This window comes from Muscardinus avellanarius, assembly GCF_963383645.1.
Source record: "Muscardinus avellanarius genome assembly, chromosome: 2".
NCBI lineage: Eukaryota > Metazoa > Chordata > Mammalia > Rodentia > Gliridae > Muscardinus > Muscardinus avellanarius.
This window is the reverse complement of record NC_137787.1, coordinates 143066168-143087168: the sequence shown is the minus strand read 5'-3', so window position 1 is coordinate 143087168 and position 21001 is coordinate 143066168. Positions and strand designations below refer to the sequence as shown.

General features: G+C 39.2%; 1 pseudogene across 1 annotated transcript in view; it reads left to right on the top strand.

Moving 5' to 3' along the window:
• The window catches only part of LOC308279860 (glyceraldehyde-3-phosphate dehydrogenase-like), a 146812-nt pseudogene that overhangs the window by 3565 nt on the left and 122246 nt on the right, over positions 1-21001 (top strand). The window contains exon 2 of the transcript in view: positions 4231-4341. The product of the transcript in view is annotated as a glyceraldehyde-3-phosphate dehydrogenase-like (transcript). The remainder of the gene's footprint in view (positions 1-4230; positions 4342-21001) is intronic.

Below are 21001 nucleotides of genomic sequence, written 5' to 3'. Positions count from 1 at the left end.
CAATCCCCAGTACCACAAAAAAGATATTTTCTGGTAGCCCTAGTAAGTATTTTGCTACCCAAAGTTAGCTTTTTTTGCCATCATCTTCCTTAAGAGATTCTTGCTCATGTCAGTGAAGGCTTTTGTTCTTTGGTTCATTTGTTGTTTGTTTGTTATTTAATGTGGAGGGAGAGAAACAAAAGACTATGGTTATTACTCCTTGTTATTGTAAGCTGTAGAATGTCCTCTCAAGGAGCTTATAAATTGGTGTTTGAAGTTGATATAATCAAGTTTTGAAGGTTGTAATGCCAACATTACAACCTTCAAATTGTTACAAGTGGATAAATCTATCATAATGGGTTTACCTGGGTGGAACCCACCAAACCCCTAGGGTGTGACTGCAGGTGGATCCCTGTGGGTGCGGCCTTGGAAATTATGCTTTGTCCCTCTCTCCCTGCTTGCTCTCTTGCTTATCGCCTCCGTGATGTATGGAGTACAGCCCATGTGCTCTCCCTCTCCTTGCCTCTGGCCCTATGCCCTCAGATCTGTGGTCCCCAGCCTCACATAGACTGAACCCAAAGCCATAAAAAAATATTTTGTCTAAGGTACAACATGGTCAGTCTTTTAGATTATCCCCATAAGAATGCTGACCAGAACACTTGTTTTATAGTTTTAAGTTTTTAGCTACATTAATGGTGCAGTAATTTGCCATAATCACTTCATGTCTTCCTATTGCTCCAGAGAAAACATACACATAAGTTCCCCATCTTCCATTCAATATGTTGCTGTCACTTTCATCTTCCAAATTGAAAGAATGTTTTCAGTGCCTATCACAAAGCTGATAGGAGATCCCAACAGCTCTCTGAGGGCTCAACTGCAGAGCCTGCAAGGGGACTTATTTCATAAAGAAAATCAACTAGTTATGACTATAATTGATAAATCTGTTCTTTCAAGTCTCCTAGAGGTAACTCACAAACAGGCTCACTGGAAGTGACATATTTTTTATGGTAAATTACCCTGAAAATGAGACATAATACCCTCCTCATTCCTACCCCACCTCAAGGGGAAGGATTAAAATAATAGTTTCCTTTCAATAAAAGCTAAACCAGAAAGAGCGTTTGTCATCATCAGTTTAGTATAATGATTCCTGACATCACATCATACATTCATCTTCTTTACCCTATGAAAATTAACTTTTTTGTCAGCAAAAATACACTGTATAGTTTCCTCCCAGAAAAACAAGGCTGGTTCAACATACGCAAATCAATACATGTTATTCACCACATAAATAGAACCAAGAACAAAAACCACATCATCATAGCAATAGATGCTGAAAAAGCATTCGACAAAATCCAACACCCATTTATGTTAAAAAACACTGCAAAAAATTGGGATAGAAGGAAAGTACTTCAATATCATCAAGGCAATATACTACAAACCCAAAGCCAACATTATATTGAATGGGGAAAAACTGCAAGAATTTCCGCTACAGTCAGGAACAAAACAAGGATGCCCACTATCACCACTCCTTTTCAATATAGTCCTTGAGACTCTTGCTGCAGCAATCAGACAAGAGAAGGAAATCAAAGGAATTCACATAGGAAGAGAGGAATTAAAATTATCCTTATTCGCAGATGAAATGATCCTTTATCTGGAAGACCCAAAGAACTCAACCAAAAGACTTCTGGACCTGATTGACAAATTCAGCAAAGTCGCAGGTTACAAAATCAACCTAAAGAAATCAGTGGCTTTTCTTTATGCCAACAACGAATCCACAATGAAAGAAATAAAAACAACAATTCCATTCACTATAACCTCAAAACCAATAAAATACCTAGGAATAAACCTAACCCAAGATGTAAAAGACCTCTACAACAAAAACTATAAAACATTAAAGAAAGAAATTGAAGAAGACCTTGGAAGATGGAAAGATCTCCCGTGCTCATGGATAGGCAGAATAAATATCATCAAAATGGCCATTCTGCCAAAACTGATATATAGGTTCAATGCAATTCCCATTAAAATACCAGTGACATTCTTCAGAGACCTAGAAAAATCAATCATGAATTTCATATGGAGAAAGAAAAGACCTAGAATAGCCAAAGCAATTCTCAATAACAAGAAACACGCAGGAGGCATTACAATCCCAGACTTCAAACTATACTATAGAGCAATAGTAGTAAAAACAGCATGGTACTGGCACAAAAACAGATATACTGACCAGTGGATTAGAATAGAAGATACAGAAACAAACCCACACATCTTTAGTCAATTAATCTTTGACAAAGGGGCCAAACACATATGCTGGAGAAAGGACAGCCTTTTCAACAAGTGGTGCTGGGAGAACTGGCTAACCATTTGTAAAAAGATGAATCTAAACCCCTATATCTCACCAAATACAGGAATCAACTCAAGATGGATCAAAGACTTAGAAATTAGACCTGAGACTGTGAAGTTAGTAGAGGAGAACATAGGTTCAACACTACAACATATTGGCACAGGCAGTAACTTTCTCAACAAAACCTCCAAAGCTCAGGAAATTAAAGCAAGAATAAACAAGTGGGATAACATCAAACTAAAAAGTTTCTTCTCATCAAAGGAAACTATCAATAACCTAAAGAGGAAGCCTACAGAATGGGAAAGGATCTTTACCAGCCACCACTCTGATAGGGGGCTAATATCCAGAGTATACAAAGAGCTCAAAAGACTCTACACTAGCAAAACAAACAACCCAATCAAGAAATGGGCAAATGAACTAAATAGACACTTCACAAAAGAAGAGATACAAAGAGCTAATAGATACATGAAAAGATGTTCTTCATCACTGGCCATCAGGGAGATGCAAATCAAAACTACACTGAGATTCCATCTAACCCCAGTCAGAGTAGCAAGCATAAAGAAATCAAATAACAAATGCTGGCGAGGATGCGGGGGAAAAGGAACTCTTTTACACTGTTGGTGGGAATGCAAACTAGTTCAGCCACTATGGAGATCTGTGTGGAGATTCCTAAGAAAGGTGGGAATAGATCCACCATATGATCCAGCTATACCACTCCTGGGTATCTTTCCAAAGGGGTTGAATTCAGAGAACTACAGCAATATATGCATACCTATGTTCATAGCAGCACAATTTGTAATAGCCAAAATATGGAACCAACCCAGATCACCATCAACAGATGAATGGATAGCAAAACTGTGGGAAATACACACAATGGAATTCTATTCAGTCATAAAGAAGAACAAAATTATATCATTTGCAAGAAGATGGAAAGCCCTGGAGAACATTATGTTAAGTGAGATCAGCCAAGCACAGAAGAAGAAGATACATATGTTTCCTCTAATATGCCCAAACTAGGAAACACAAAGAATACCAGTGGGACTCCAGATATTGAAGGGGAAATATTAGCTAAGTTTGGATGGTAAGATAGGAGAGGAGGAAGGCCAGTCTTGATTAATGAGGGTCTACACCTGAACATGTGTAAAATTATGAATAAGACATGGTTAACCTGGACAACCATTGGTGGGAGGGGGGAAGGGAAGATGGGGGCGGGGGGGAGATGGCACCAAATATAGTGTAAATATATACTATTTATGTTCAATAAAAAAATTGTTATAAAAAAAAAATAACCCCAGTGCTAAAGAGTACACTTTTCAGGAAGTTGTAAATAACTAGAACCCATATTTATTCAGAGACTATAAGAAATATCATTGGAAACCACAAAGAGCAATCTCTAGCCATAAAAAGCTTCTTTATTTTGATATTTACTGTGTGTACTCTGCTATACAGGAGATTATATGTTTGTAATAAACTAAATTTAAAAAAAAATAAAATAAAATAAAAATACACTGTATAATGCCATTAATTTACCACAATATCTAAGGCTTTTTAATCCAAGCAACTTAATCAGCAGATTTTATTTGTTCTACCCAATTTCAACTCTTTATTTTCTCTTTCACAAGGTTTCTTAAATTGTATCATCTGTTACATTTTATATATAAAGTATATTTGAATATTGTTATATATAACTAAATTTCTAGCAGTGAAGTCAACATTTCTTTATCTTTCAGTACAATTTCACAATGTCTGATCAAATTCAGAGTGTATCTGAGACTATATAAGGAAAAAATATTGTTTAGGCACTGGGTAAGTAGAGATTATCAATAACAACTGAATCCATGAAACAATAGCCAATTTTATACCTAGTTCATTCATTCATTCATTTATTAAACCATTTTTAATTACCTTTGAAGCAACTTTCAAGTCACTTGGGATCCAAAGGCTAATGGGCCTGATCTCTACTGTAAAGGTGCTGAAGATCTACTAGAGATTAAGACTAGAAAGAAAAATTGTCCTTTAGCATGGTAAGTGCATGGTAAAGGGATAATTACCAGTCTTCGGGAGCATGTTGGAGGACCATATAATTACAGAGGTCAAGAAAGGATATATAGAAGATATGTGAGTTTGATGCATAGGAGTTAGCCATGCCTGCAGAGGAGAGGAAGATATGGGCTTACCTGACAAGTAGAATAGCACCTAAAAAAAGGTTGAGAATCTGTGGGGCAATACACATGAAGTTAGGTGAAAATGAATGAACATAGAAAGTGGGAAGGTTAAAGGGAATAAGAGATATGCCTAGAGAAATGTTGGGGAAAAGATGGAGGAACACTCAACCTTAGTCTTCTAAAACCAAACACCAGTATTTCTATTGCCTCATTCTATGCAGGACAGGTATGCAAAAAGTCATATCTTGTATACATTCTGGAGAATGAAGGGAAGAGAAAACTTTAATTTAGATGAGTCAAGGAAGGAGTTTGAAAAGATGGCATTTTATCCGGAAAAATAATCCAGGCTGGACAGTGCCATGGTCTTTTATGATTAAAATAACTCTCTCCTGCTAACTCTATGACCCATCAAAATCAAAATTAATCTCCCTTGGGAAGAGTCCTGTAATCTCTTCACCCTTCTACCTCCACTGACTAGACATTCCTCCCCTGCACTGTTTTAACAGTGTGCACATGCTTCTGTCACGCTTTCTTAACCCTTCCCCCAAGACTATACTTCTCAATGGAAAGGATGGCCAATTCTTTCATTGGTATCATTTTATGCCCAAATAGATTTGAAGAGTCTGTTGGAATTAATGAATGGATTGATGACTGGATAAATTTATAATTTTTAAAGTTTTTCACGTTTTGTATTTCTACTTTACATTCTCATGTAATCATTTATTTTCTAATTTGTTAAATAAAACAGACTAGAAGGAAAGAAGGCCTAGATTAAGAGGAGATGGATGGTTAAAGCAAAATGTATCAAGAATTAGGAAAGCATAATATATTCCAAAAACCAATATAAGGAAAACTCAGCATAAAATATATTGGAAAGAATCTGATTTAGAAAGTAAAATGCAGTTGGGCGTGGTGGCACACACTTGTAGTCCCCGTGCTTGGGAGGCTGAGACGAGAGGATCATGCATGTTTGAAGATGGCTTCAGCTACTTAGTGAGGCTCTCAGCAACTTAGTGAGACCCTGTTTCCAAATAAAATATAAAATAGGTCTGGGAGTATAGCCTGGAGGTAGAAAGCCTCTGGGTTATACCCCCAGTACCACGAAAGAAAGAAAGAAAGAAAGAAAGAAAGAAAGAAAGAAAGAAAGAAAGAAAGAAAGAAAGAAAGAAAGAAAGAAAGAATAAAGAAAGAAGGAAGAAAGATGCTCAGTGCTGCCATGACTGTGTCATACAAACAGTTCATAAAATTTTCATAAAATACAGCTCTGTCTTTGAGAACTATTCTAGAAGTGGAGTTTGGAGTCCTGTATAATGGAGTCTTCCTGTGAGGAGCAGCTTCTGAATCCACTTTCTCATCTGTCAGCAGGATGAGAAGGGACATCACTTTGTGCCAAATTCAAAGACAGGCCAGCTGGTCATGGATTTCTATATGAACTCACACTAAATTAAATGCACACTAAAACTAATTTATTTAAATTCATTAACTAGTTCTTGAGTACCTGTGATATACACAGAACTATTCTAAGCACAATCAAGAAACATTCTTTTAAAAACCCTTAGACCAAATACCTGCACGCCCAAAAAATTGTACTTATCGCCACAAGATATATGTATATGAAATCATATACAACAATATAATAATAGTATAGGCATATGTATATGAAATTATACAATAATCAGCAGCTTAAAAAGATAACTACATTTTTAGTACCAGTACTAATCAAGGTACTAGTAAATACTAGGTGACTGGCTGTCCTAGGAAAGATTATTCTACTCCCACAGTATCCTACAAAAATCTATTGACTGAAATGCAAGAATCTTAGCTTCCTATGGCTGCTGCAACAAATCACCCCAAATTTAGTAGCTTAAAACAAAAGAAATCAGCCGGGCGTGGTAGTGCACGCTTGTAATCCCAGCGCTTGGGAGGCAGAGACAGGAGGATCGCGCAGGTTCGAAGCCAGCCACCCGCGCTGGCTTAGGAGACCCTGTTTCCAAATAAAAATGTAAAAATAGGTCTGGGAGTGTAGCCTGGAGGTAGAAGGGCTTCCAGGAACCCCAGTACCACAAAAAAAAAAGAAAGAAAAAAAGAAATCTATTTTCTCACAGTTCTGGAGCCAGAAACAGTATCAATGAGCAGAAATTAAGGTATAGAAAGGTCACACTCTTTCTGGAAGCTATAGAGACTAATCCTTTTCTTGATTTCTTTGGATTCTTCTATTGTAGTGAAAGACATATTCCATCTTCCCTCAAAGCCTAGTTCTCCATTTGGAATCCTCATTTCATTCCACCTCTATTTCTTTTTAAAAATTCTGTTTCCCTTCTTTATTTCTCCCTCTCTCCCTTCCTTCCCTCTTCTTTTACCTGTATCATTTACCTCCCATTCCTACTTTACTATTTTCAATAGTATATAACAGGCTCAGTTACTATTTATCTTTAAAAATATCATCCTCTTATGCCATATCCCATCCTACTCTGTCCTAATTTCTCTGCTTCTCTTCCTATGTAATTTCTTGAATGGATCATTTAGACAAAACAATCTCTACTTCCACACCTCTGATTCTCTCCTCAGCCCACTCCAATCTGGCTTTATTCCATCAACCCTTGACACTTCTCTTGTCAAGGACACCAATGACTCTCATAATTCCTCTACCATTCAGTACCATTCAAAGTGATGACTATTGCTTCCTTCTTGACCAAGTCTTCTCTTTTCGTTATTTTAACCTCATGCTCCACTGATTTCCTTCTTCTCTTCCACTCTTTCTCAAACTCCCTATTGTTCCATCCTCTCAATGTTGAGAAACCTTAGGCTTGATCTCAGAAATACTTGTCCACTTTGTTTCCTCTTTCTCTAGACAACCAACAATTACTTTGAATTAAATACAAATGTTAAACTGTGGGCTCTGAAACATATATCTAGCCCACATTTCTCTGAAATATGTAGGCAAATATCTAGATTTCTACTTGGTGTCTTTACTTGGATATTTCCCAGAAAATCCAGATTAATATCTGCAAAACAAAATTCATCATCTCTGCCCTCTACTTTCAGTCTTATCCATCTAATTGGCCCCTGGTCCAGAAAAAATCAGAGGAAGGTAAGAAGAAACAAAGAAAGAGAAGAGTTTATTTCATGATAATGGCACTCTCCAAATGTATAATGGTACTTGTCAACTATCTTCACACTGTTAATTCAGGACTTGAGCATTTTTCATTTCATGGCTGTGTCATTCCCTTGGGTTTCAAGGTATTTCATATCCATCCAGTGGCCTAGAGAAGAAACAGTAGAGAATATACAACTGTTTCTTAAAACCCCAGTCCAGAAGTAAAGGATATCTTCTACGGCTATTCTATTGGTAAAGGCTAGTCATACAAGTCTGCTTTGATGCAAAAAGATCTAGGAAATGATCTTAGCTGTGCAGTTGTTTGCTGTATAAAGGAGAGTACAAATTTGTGATGGGTAACTATTTATCTTTGTCACGGCAAGCTAAACTAAGGAACTTAGAAGTTTAGCTGATCTGAGCAGAAGTAATATCTGTGGAGTAATTATAATTTTTTAAAAAGAAAAATATCTGGCTCGGGCGACTCTCGAGCAGTGACCTGAAGGCCTCTGCTGGACATCAAGGCTGGCCAAGCCCCTAGGGGTGACCTGTACCTCTTTTATGGCAGATTGCGTGGACTCTGGGAGAAAGTAGTTTGCAACTGATGGGCACTTGGCTCGGGCGACACTCGGGTAGTGACCCTGAAGGCAGCTACTGGACCCCGGAGTTCCGACCGCCCCTATGGGGTGTTTGGCCACTTTTCTCTATTCCCTTCTGGCAGATCGTGCGGACTCCGGAAGAAAGCAGCCTGCACCCGAAGGCAATTGGCTTGGGCTACTCTCAAATATTGTCCTGAAGGCAGCTGCTGGACCCCGAGTTCCAGCCCCTTTGGGGGTGTTCATCCACCCTTGCCCCATTCCCTTCTGCTTCCAATAAACCTTTTACTCCCCTTAAAAAAAAAAAGAAAAGAAAAATCTTTTTCATGGGAAAAATAAGAGTTATATGAGAATAGAAAATAGAGAAGGTTCTAACATAACCTGATATATTTATACGAGGGAATTTCTTATTTCAAACTTTCACTGGATCTTCACTGGTAAGTTTACCTGAAATCCCTGGCCATTTGGACTCCTGTGGGCTGTGCCTCTCAAGGAAATGAAAAAGAACCATCTCTCCAGGGGATCATCATGAGAGATAAATTGAAAAATGTGTTTCTACTAGCCCCTACCAGTATTTGAAAATGAATGTACCCATAAATATGTCCTGAAATATACAAAAAATGAAGTAGATCCAGAAAAAGATATTGTTGGCTAGTCATTTCCTGTCATTTTCTTGGATACCCTTGGGTGTCTGTTACAAATTAAGTGTTTATTAAGTAGAGTTTTCAAGGTACCCTGACATCTCATCTTGGGATTTGGTGGTCTTGTATAATGAACTACTAACGAACAGGATGGCAGGCAATGAATAAATGAGCCCTCTAAATCTCCCTTTTTTCTATTTACTTCATGTTCTTTTATGCAGAAATGGGTCATGAAGGAAACTTTATTCAACGCAAATTTAGTGACAGATCAGCTGACAAAGAGAAGACAGCAAATCACAAGGTCATGAAAAAGTACAGATCATAGAGGGCACATAAGCTCTCAAACACAACCAGAATGGCAGCCACAAGTTCTTCCTCTGAAGTTTGGCTTTCAAACAGAATCAGCAAACATGGGATAAAGGGAGAAGGCAGTGTTATATCAGGTATGAAACAGAGTACCCAACCCTGAGCTGTAAGGATCTACATCTTCCTCAGGATGCAGACTTAGGAGATAATTCAGCTCTAATGAGATGTTCTGTGACTTTTAGTAATGAAAAATAAATGGCTCCTGGCTGTGTCTTATAAGTCAGAGTGGCTGTGATACATGTTCTCACTCACTTAGCTGCCACAGAGATGTCCAACCTGGTTACCATGGAGACAGCCTAGAAACCAAAGACATTTAAATTCTCAAAACCTAACTAATCCAAGAAAGAAAAACATTGATTGTTTGAATAATTTTTCATTGATATTGGTGATCTCCATGTTGTAACAAGATACTTATCTTGGGGCAAAAGGAATTAATATCTTTTCCTACATGGTTTATGAGCTGTGATGCCAAATTTATCTCACTATTTCAGCTATTAGTTTAAATCCAGAATATTGTATAGTAACTTCTGTAGCTTCATTCTGTCAATGTATCAATATATGATTTATAATATATATTATACTTTCACATATGTTAACTACCCCCCCAAAATAATCCATGTTTGATTCTGGTACAGTGTCAGAAAATGGCATAAGACTTATGTGTTGGCAGGAAAATCTGTCATTTATAAATGGTATCTTACAAAGTAGACATGGTCATTACCATCTGATAGAAACTTTTGCAGGAGAGGACACTCAGTTCAAACCCTGTACCCCAGGAATTGAAAATGTGTCAGCACGGGTCCTGGGTAGACAACGCCATGAGGATCAGTTTAAGGGGGATTTCTACAGCCAAAATGCCTTTGCTCTGGCAGAGGAAACTTCCCATAGGGTGTAACATGATATCTTCCAAATCCTATCTACCTAAAAGTCACTCACTAATCTTAACAGATTTGCCCTTTTTTAACTACTGAGCCTAGACTCATCACTGGGGAGTCATTCCTTTGCTTTAGACTGCAAATGAAGAGTTGATGTCTCCAAAGGAATCGGGAAGTGGAAGTATAAACCTAAAGGAGACATTTTGGGAACTAATAGAGAGGACACAGAATCACTAAAGCAAATCTTCATAAGACTCATAAATAACAGGGAATAAGAAGTTCTCTCTTCAGAGAGGAAAGGCAGGAGAAGTGGCATGAGGATTAAAGAATCTTTATTTCCTAGCCCCCTCTCTTAGAGAATACAAGTTTACATGCACAGGAAATTAACTAGGTTGACTAAGCACAAAGGGAAGCTATTACTCTAGCACCTAGATCTTCTTGCCAACAGCCAGTCCTCCTCTTCCTCTCTCTTGCCCCAGATCCTCAGACTATTTCTTATTCCTAACAATTTCAACACAAACTAACTGTAAAAGAAAAACATCATGAACAATTGAATTTACCAGTATCCATTCCTTATTTTTTTCTTCCTTCCATATAGAAACTCAATTTGTTTTGAGGAGACAACATGCCCCATTAAAAATATTTACCTCCAGCTGGGCATGGTGACACACACTTGTAATCCCAGTACTTGAGAGACTGAGTCAGGAGGATCACAGGTTCACAACCAGCCTCAGCTACTTAGTGAGGCCCTCTGCAACTTAATGACTCAGTTTCAAAGTAAAGAATAATAAAATAGGGTTGGGGATGTAGCTCAGAGGTAGAATCCCCCTGGGTTCCATCCCTAGTACCACAAAAACAAACAAACAAAAAAATTTGCCTCCAACAAGCCTGGCGCCACATGTCTCCCAGTACTTGGAAGGCTGAGACAAGAGAATTGCAGGTTTAAGGCCAGCCCCAACAACTTAGCAAGGCCTTCAGCAACTTAGTGAGACCCAGTTTCAAAATTTAAAAAAATAGGGCTAGGGGTGTAGCTAAGAGGTGGACTGCCTCTGGGTTCAAACTCCAGAACATATACATCATATACATATACATATATATATTTATACATATACATATACATATACACATACACATACATATACACATACACATCTGCCTCTCCAGCCTCTGATACAATGTCAGTTCTCAATTATAGGAGCCAAATAGGAAGCTCTTATTTTCCTCATTAAAAAAAAAGAAATTAGTTTGCACAAGCCTTTCCCTCATCCTTTCTTCTTCCTTCCTGCTAGAAAACATGAATTAGTCTGTGTATTTCTAAAAGGTTAATAGAACTTTGCTATTTTCTTATATTCAAGAGTAGGAAATCTATGCCCTAGACATAGTGGAGAAAGACTAGAAGGAGCCCTGAACTTGAAGTTTCCCTTGAGGATGCAGCCTGGACCACCACCTTTGCACTACTCATTACATTAGAACAGTAAGAGTCTCTTTGGTAAGACAAGTCCATTTTTTGATACTGAACATAATCTAATCTGATATATCATGGCTGTCACTTAACAATGTGAGACTTTCCATCAATAAGACAAATAATGAAATATAAGGAAATTAGGGGAGAATAAAAGCTTGAAAGAGATGGGGAGGAAGGATGGCTTTTGTCTCAGTCAGGGTTACATCACAGAAACAGAACCACAGGAGATGCATATGAAGATATTTATTGCAAGGAATTAGCTTAGAGGGTATGTGGGCTGGCCAGGAACATGCAGAATGTGTAGGGCAAGCCATCAAGAAGAGCAGGCTGAACACACTCAAGCAAGAACTGACTGCAATTCACAAGCCCAGTGTTCAGGGTTGCCAGGATGCACCGCAAAGCCAAAGCAGTCACAGTGTGAGCTCTCAGTTTGGGCTTGTTGGTCATGGTAAGCCTTGAACTGAGATAGAAGGGCAGCCTATTGCAATCGTTATTAATCCGTGTAAGAAGAAATGCTCTAGGGATAGTATACAAAAGTTTAACTTGAATCACCAAGACAAAGAGCCACATTCCCTAAACAATGACAGGATTGAGTAAGTTTAAAGGCCCAGATCTCCTTAACTAAAAGAGAGGCTAGATACATTTAAGAAAAGATCATCCTATGCTTCCAAATGAGTCTACTGTTAATCTTTCCAGCCTTTTGAAAAATGCATCAGAAGCCACTTTCTTGAATAATTATGGACTGAAGAAGGAGAAATCATCAGACTTTGGGAGAATTTGTTGAACTTAGACTCTGAACTGACTCTGATTCTTAGAGACCTGAGTCTGCTGTTCTACATCCATCAAAGTAGGAGTTTTGTGGGGGTCTGGTGATCAGTGATGTTTTGTCTCAGATATGTGCTGCAGTGGGCCTGATGTATAGGAACACAATCTGTGGTTATTCCATCATTTTAAGGATGCATAATTGGAATAGACATGTTCACAAATTGGAAGAATCTCCATAGGTTCCTTGACCCATGAAGTGATGTCTATTACCATAAAATTTCTAAGTGAAAGCCACCAGAACTGCCTCTACCTAGAAAATAGTTAACTAAAAGCAATACTACATCTCTGTAGAAATAGCATTGTTTAGTAGCATGATCAAAAACCTGAAAGAGGCAGAGTGCTGATTCACAATTCCTAACACATCCCTGTTGAACTCACCCATTCAGCCTCTGAAGGAGACAGATCTTGAAAATGACAGTAAATTATCATAGGTCTAATCAAGTGGCACCTCCAATTGCAGCTGCTTTTCAAAATGTATTTTTATTGCTAGAAAAGTCAACATAGCTTCTGGTATTTGTTATGCAGGTATTGGTCCACAAAATTATATTTCTATATACTTATAAATAAACATCAGGCACAGTTTTTTTAGGAAGGCCAGCAAAATATCTTTGCTACCCTATTGCAAAGGTATATCAATTCTCCAGACCTATGTCATAATCAACATTGTAAGAAGCTTCACTGCCTTTCCTTCCACAAGATATGCATTAAAATGATGATATGAGAGGACTTCCGGGAAGATGGCGACCGACAAAAGCAGGGCTTAAGAGCCCCACTAACAACCAATCTCCATTACCACAAAATCAGCACCTTTCATAGCCAGAAAACACCATCACCAGAGAAACAAAAAAATCACCTGGCTCCAGAGAGAAAGTGAACTGAGAACAGAGCTCAGAGCCACAGAGGAGATACACTGGCCTCACGCCCGAGGACACAGCAGCAGCGCCATACTGCCGGCGGCAGCGGCAAATTCACCGGACAGCTACAGCAAGCCGAGGTGAGCCACTGCGGAAAAGCCAGGTGGGATTTTTCAGCACAGGGAACATCTAAAGCTCGCAGTGGCTGAACTCAGCAAACGCTGCAGGGACTCAGAGTGGAACTCAGAACCAGAGAAGAAATAAGCCAGCCTCACAGCCAAGGGCGTAGCAACGGCGCCATATTGCCACCGGCGGCAGCAGCAGCGAATTCAACGAGTCCAGTACAGCTACATCTGCAAACACAAGAACAGTGAGTCAAATTGCGGGCCACAGAGGAGAAATCCCAGTACTGTACTTCCTGGGACTTGACCCAGTGGGGGAGGGGCGGTAGCAGAGATATCACACCATAGGAGAACGTGCAACCTGGCAACCCCCATAGTTTAAAGCAGCCTCTATCGACTCTCTGGGTCGAAGACTCTGTGATACAACCCAGTAAAGGAGTAGTGGGGTCTGAGATACTACAGACTCGAGATCCAGAGCACCTTAAGTGAAGTCATAGTGACCCAAGGGAAGAACCCAGAGAAGGCACAAACTTCCGAAATCATAGGAAAGAGGAATAACACTGGAGCAATGAAAGCCGACAACCCCACATCATCAGAACCCGATAAAACAGAAATTCAGAGATTTCTAGAAGGTCAAATCAGGAAAATAACTGTAGAAATAATAGAGGTGCTTCGAAAAGAACTCCGAGATAGCCAAAAAGAGATAAAGGATGCAATTAATGAAGTAAAGGCCTCAATTCAAAGCACAAACAACCGATTAGACCACATGGAAAACAGAATCTCGCTCTTAGAAGATGATCATTCCAAAAATGAATGCATAGTTTCTAATCTAGGAAAAAATATCCAACAGCAGGAATCTGACATTGAAGAAATATGGGCCCATTTTAAGAGAGCTAACCTAAGAATAATTGGAATAGAGGAGGGAAAAGAAAGTGATACCAAAGGGATCGACAATCTCTTCAAGGAAGTAATAGCAGAAAATTTTCCAGACATAGAACAAGAGGTTGATACACAGGTCCAGGAAACTTATAGAACTCCCTTTAGACAGGATCAGAGAAGAGGATCCCCACGCCACATAATTGTCAAAATGACCAATGTGGAAACCAAGCAGAGAATCTTAAAGGCAACAAAAACAAAGGGCCAAGTGACATTCAGAGGCAAACCAATTAGAATCACCCCAGACTTCCCAAACCAAGTCATGAGAGCCAGAAGGGCTTGGAGTAACATATTCCAAACTCTGAAAGAAAACAACTTCCAGCCAAAAATTTCCTACCCAGCAAAACTTTCTATCAAATTAGATGGAGAAATGAGAAGCTTCCATGACAAACATAAACTGAAGGAATTTTTGTCTTCAAAACCAGCACTAGAGAAAATACTCAAAGAGAGTAACTACAAAGAAGAAATAGGTAACACACACCAGAACCAGAGAAACAAGATTTTCCATCCAACAGTCAACTAATATTGGTTATCTGTGGAGATTCATTATTTATGTTAGTCTTTTACCTATCTCTAAATTGTATTGTTTGCCTTTATTGTTGGTAATTTTTAGGATTTCTAGTTGGAATATTACTCTACCTTCAGATATAGCATTTGGAAATATTTTATCCCATTCTATTAGTAACTGTTAACTCTGTTTACATTGTCTTTGGATATACAATATTTTTTTTAGGGAATTTGTATACTCTTCTGTTGCCTGTGCCATTGAAATCATATCCAAGAAATCACTGCCAATTTCAGTGTTGTGAGGTTTTATGACCCAGATTTTCTTCTAAAAGTTTATAGTCTTAAGATTTATATTTAGGTCTTTTATCTATTTTGAGTTAATATTTGTATATGGGATTAGGTAAGGGTCCAATTTTATTCTTTTCCATGTAATTATTATTTTTCAACAATATTTACTTAAAAGATTATTATTTCCACCACCAAATGTTCGTGGAAACCTTGTCAAAAATAACTTGACAATATAGGGAAGAATTTAGCTCTAGACTTGTATTTAACTCCAATGGTTTATATATCTGCCTTTAGATTAGTACTACACTGTTTCAATTATTGTAGATTTATATGGTTTGAAATCAGAAAATATATATCTTCTAGCTTTGTTCTTTTTCAAGATCGTTTTGGGTATCTAGAATCCATATTCCATATTAGGATAGATTTTTTTCTGAAAAATAAATATATAAATATATGATATTTTCACCTAAAAAATAGAAAAAAAATATTCTCTGGTAAGTAGAAAGCAAAAAGAAATATTGCAATGTTATCTTTAAGTCATCAAAAGCTTGGTATCAGACAAATGAAACTGTTATGTGAGATTATCATTTTTAATTTTGGATAAATTGCTATAATACTAGATGTCAACCACTAAGCCAAGCATGGGAAGGGGGGATGGGAGGGAATGGGGTGGGGATCGGGTGGGGGCTGACTGGGCGATGTGTGCATGTATGTCTACAAAGTTTGTATCCCACTATGATGTATGAATACAGTGCACCAATAAAAAAAAATAAAGAAAGAAAAAAAATGATGATATGATATTGACCAATCTGATGAGTAGGTAATGGTAACTCTAGACATATTGACAGGGTACTAATATGCCAAAGAAAGGAAAATAAATCCCACAAAAATTAAATTCCCAGGTCTGCCGCCTCAGCAAAATCCCTAGAGATACAGAGTTTCAGTGTCTATGGAATATTTAAATATTTCTCGAAAAAACTAGTGGACATCTGGGAAGATGGCGACTGAGAAAAGCGGCATTTGCGAGTCCTGCTAACAATCTATCTCTGTTACCACAAAATCAGTGCCTTTCATAGCCAGAAAACACCATCAGCAGAGGAAAAAAAACTGTAAATACAAGGGACAGAGCAAAAGAGGGCTAGAAGAACAACCAGACACCAGAAAAGAAACCAGCCTTCAGTGGTATGGCACGGTGCCGGCGCCATCTTCCCTCATGGCACCAGGCTCCAGAGAGGAGGGGGACTCAGAACTGAGCTTAAAACCAGAGAGGAGATACGCTGGCCTTACGGCCGAGGATGCGGCAGCAGTGCCATACTGCTGGCGGCAGCGGCGAATTCACCAGATGGCTCCAGACCAGCATACTCAACAAGCCACCAGGCTCCAGAGAGGAGGGGTAGACAGCGAGCTGAGGTGAGCAGCTGCGGAACAGTCGGGCAAAATTCAGCAGTTGTTTCAGCGCAAGGCGCGTCTAAAGCTCCCAGCGGCTGGGCTCAGCACACCCTGCAGGGACTCAGAGCAGAGCGCAAAACCAGAGAAGAAATATGCCAGCCTCACAGCCGAGGGCGTGACAATGGCGCCATATTGCCAGCACTGGCAGCAGCGAGTTCACTACAACTCCATAAGTCCACTACAGCTCCATAAGTGCACTCAACAAATATGAGTCAAATTGCAGCACCTAAAGGAGAAATTCCAGTACTGCACTCCCAGGGCATTGCGCAGATAGTCTCCCTATGTCAGACATTTGTGCAGTCCAACCCAGTAGGGGAGTGGTGGCGGCAGAGATATCACACCATACTTGCAGCTCCCCGTGGGAGAATGCCCAGGCTGGCACCCTCAAGGTCTAAATCAGCTTGGATTGACTCCCTGGGTCTGAGACTTTGTGATACAACCCAGTAAAGGAGTTGTGGTGACAGAGATACCACAGTCTTGAGATCTAGAGCACTGTAAGTGAAGTCGTAGTAACCAGGGAAGAACCCAGAGAAGAAACAAACTTCCAAAATCATGGGAAAGAGAAATAACAATGGAGCAATGAATGCCCACAACCTCACAACATCAGAACCTGATAACACAAAAATTCAGAGATCTATAGATCAAATCAGGAATTAACTGTAGAAATAATAGAGGACTTTCTAAAAGAATTCAGAGAGAGTAAAAAAGACATAAAGGATGCAATCATTGAAGTAAAGGCCTCAATTCAAAGTATAAACGAGAGATTAGACCACATGGAGAATACAATCTCGCTCCTAGAAGATGATCACTCCAAAAATAAATGCATAATCTCTAATTTAGAAAAAAAATCCGGCAACAGGAATTTGACATTGAAGAAATATGGGCCCATTTTAAGAGAGCTAACCTAAGAATAATTGGAATAGAGGAGGGAAAAGAAAGTGAAACCAAAGGGATCAATAATCTCTTCAAGGAAGTGATAGCAGAAAATTTTCCAAACATAGAGCAAGAGGTTGATACACAGGTCCAGGAAACTTATAGAACTCCATTTAGGTAGGATCAGAAAAGAATATCCCCACTCCACATAATTGTCAAAATGACCAATGTGGAAGCCAAGGAGAGAATCTTAAAGACAACAAGAACAAAAGGCCAAGTGACATTCAGAGGCAAATGAATTAGAATCACTCCAGACTTCCCAAACCAAGTCATGAAAGCCAGAAGGGCATGGAATAACATATTCCAAACTCTGAAAGAAAACAACTTCCAGCCAAAAATTCCCTACCCAGCAAAACTATTTATCAAATTAGATGGGGAGCCGGGCGTGGTGGCTCATGCTTGTAATCCCCGCACTTGGGAGGCAGAAACTGGAGGATCGCGCAGGTTCGAAGCCAGCTGCGCATGCTGGCTTAGGAGACCCTGTTTCCAAAAAATGTAAAAATAGGTCTGGGAGTGTAGCCCGGAGGTAGAAGGGCTTCCAGGAACCCCAGTACCACAAAAAAAAAATAGATGAGGAAATAAGAAGCCTCCATGACAAACAGAAACTGAAGGAATTTATGTCTTCATAACCAACGCTAGAGAAAATACTCAAGGAGATTAACTGCAAAGAGGAAATGGGTAATACACGCCAGAACCAAAAAAAACAAGAATTCCGATCCAGCAGAAAACTAAGCTAAGAAGAATAAATAGTATCTCAAACAGAAATAAAATCTTAACATGTTAGTAATTAAAAATTATCTCTCTATAACCACACTGAATTAAACAGCCTCAACTCCCCAAATAAAAAGACATAAAGTGGCAAAATGGAGTAAAAACCAGAATCCATCCATCTGCTGCTTACAAAAAACACACCTTACAAGTAAAGATAGGAACAAACTCAAGGTAAAACACTGGAGCAAGGTAATCCATGCTAAAGGAACTCGAAAACAAGGAGGAGTAACAACTATGATATCAGACAAATTAGACTTCAAACCTAAAATTTTTAGAAGAGACAAAGAAGGTCATATTTTACTGGTAAAAGGAATAATCCAGCAAGAGAAAATAACAATAATCAACATCTATGCCCCAAACATAGGGGCAGCTATTTTCATAACTCAAACTCTTTGTGACATGAAGTCACACATAAATCCCAACAAAATAATACTGGGAGTCTTCAACACACCTCTCACAACACTAGACCGATCTTCCAGACAAAGGGTCAGTAAAGATGCCTTAGAAATAAAGAACACCATTAACCAAATGGACCTGTTGGACACATATAGAATATTTCACCCAACTACAGGGGAGTTTACATTTTTCTCAGTTGCTCACGAAACCTTCTCCAAAATAGATCACATCCTGGACCACAAAATGAGCACTAGCAAATTTAAAAAATGTTACATACTTCCCTGTGTCATTTCAGACCAAATGGAATGAAACTAGAAATCAACTATAAGAAGGCCCAGAGAAAAAACATAAACATGTGGAGACTGAACACCACACTACTAAATGAAGAATGGATCATTGAAGATGTAAGAGGTTAAATCAAGAAATTTCTAGAAACAAATGAAAATAAAGACACAACATATCAAAACCTCTGGAACACTTTGAAGGCAGTATTAAGAGGAAAATTTATGGACTTCCAGGAAGATGGCGACCGAGAAAAGCGGGGCTTAAGAGCCCCGCTAACAACTAATCTCCATTACCACAAAATCAGCGCCTTTCATAGCCAGAAAACACCATCACCAGAGAAACAAAAAAAATCACCAGGCTCCAGAAAGAAAGTGGACTGAGAACAGACCACAGAGCCACAGAGGAGATAACCGGCCTCACGCCCAAGGACGCGGCAGCAGCGCCATACTGCTGGTGAGAGTGGCAAATTCACCGGACAGCTACAGCAAGCCGTGGTGAGCCACTGAGGAACAGCCAGGTGGGATTTCTCACCGCAGGTAAAATCTAAAGCTCCCAGTGGCTGAGCTCAGCACACACCACAGGGATTCAGAGTGAAAATCAAAACCAAGAAGAAATACGCCAGCCTCATGGCCGAGGGCGTGTCAGCAGCGCCATATTGCCACCAGCGGCAGCAGCAGTGAATTCACCGAATCCAGTACAGCTTCATCTGCATACTCAAGAACAGTGAGTCAAATTTCAGGCCACAGAGGAGAAATCCCAATACTGTACTCCCTGGGACTTGACCCAGTGGGGGAGGGGCGGTGGCAGAGATATCACACCATAGGAGAACGTGCAACCTGGCACCCCCCACAGTCTAAAGCAGCCTCTATCGACTCTCTGGGTCGAAGACTCTGTGATACAACCCAGTAAAGGAGTAGTGGGGTCTGAGATACTACTGACTCGAGATCCAGAACACCTTAAGTGAAGTCATAGTGACCCAAGGGAAGAACCCAGAGAAGGCACAAACTTCCAAAATCATGGGAAAGAGGAATAATACTGGAGCAATGAATGCCCACAACCCCACAACATCAGAACCTGATAAAACAGAAAATCAGAGATTTCTAGAAGATCAAATCAGGAAAATAACTGTAGAAATAATAGAGGTGCTTCAAAAAGAACTCAGAGAGAGCCAAAAAGAGATAAAGGATGCAATTAATGAAGTAAAGGCCTCAATTCAAAGCACAAACAACCGATTAGACCACATGGAGAACAGAATCTCGCTCTTAGAAGATGATCATTCCAAAAATGAACGCATAGTTTCTAATCTAGAAAAAAATATCCAACAGCAGGAATCTGACATTGAAGAAATACGGGCCCATTTTAAGAGAGCTAACCTAAGAATAATTGGAATAGAGGAGGGAAAAGAAAGTGAAACCAAAGGGATCGACAATCTCTTCAAGGAAGTAATAGCAGAAAATTTTCCAGACATAGAGCAAGAGGTTGATACACAGGTCCAGGAAACTTATAGAACTCCCTTTAGACAGGATCAGAGAAGAGGATCCCCACGCCACATAATTGTCAAAATGACCAATGTGGAAGCCAAGCAGAGAATCTTAAAGGCAACAAAAACAAAGGGCCAAGTGACATTCAGAGGCAAACCAATTAGAATCACCCCAGACTTCCCAAACCAAGTCATGAGAGCCAGAAGGGCTTGGAGTAACATATTCCAAACTCTGAAAGAAAACAACTTCCAGCCAAAAATTTCCTACCCAGCAAAACTTTCTATCAAATTAGATGGAGAAATGAGAAGCTTCCACAACAAACATAAACTGAAGGAATTTTTGTCTTCAAAACCAGCACTAGAGAAAATACTCAAAGAGATTAACTACAAAGAAGAAATAGGTAACACACACCAGAACCAGAGAAACAAGAGTTTCCATCCAACAGACAACTAAGATTGGTTATCTGTGGAGATTCATTATTTATGTTAGTCTTTTACCTATCTCTAAATTGTATTGTTTGCCTTTATTGTTGGTAATTTTTAGGATTTCTAGTTGGAATATTACTCTACCTTCAGATATAGCATTTGGAAATATTTTATCCCATTCTATTAGTAACTGTTAACTCTGTTTACATT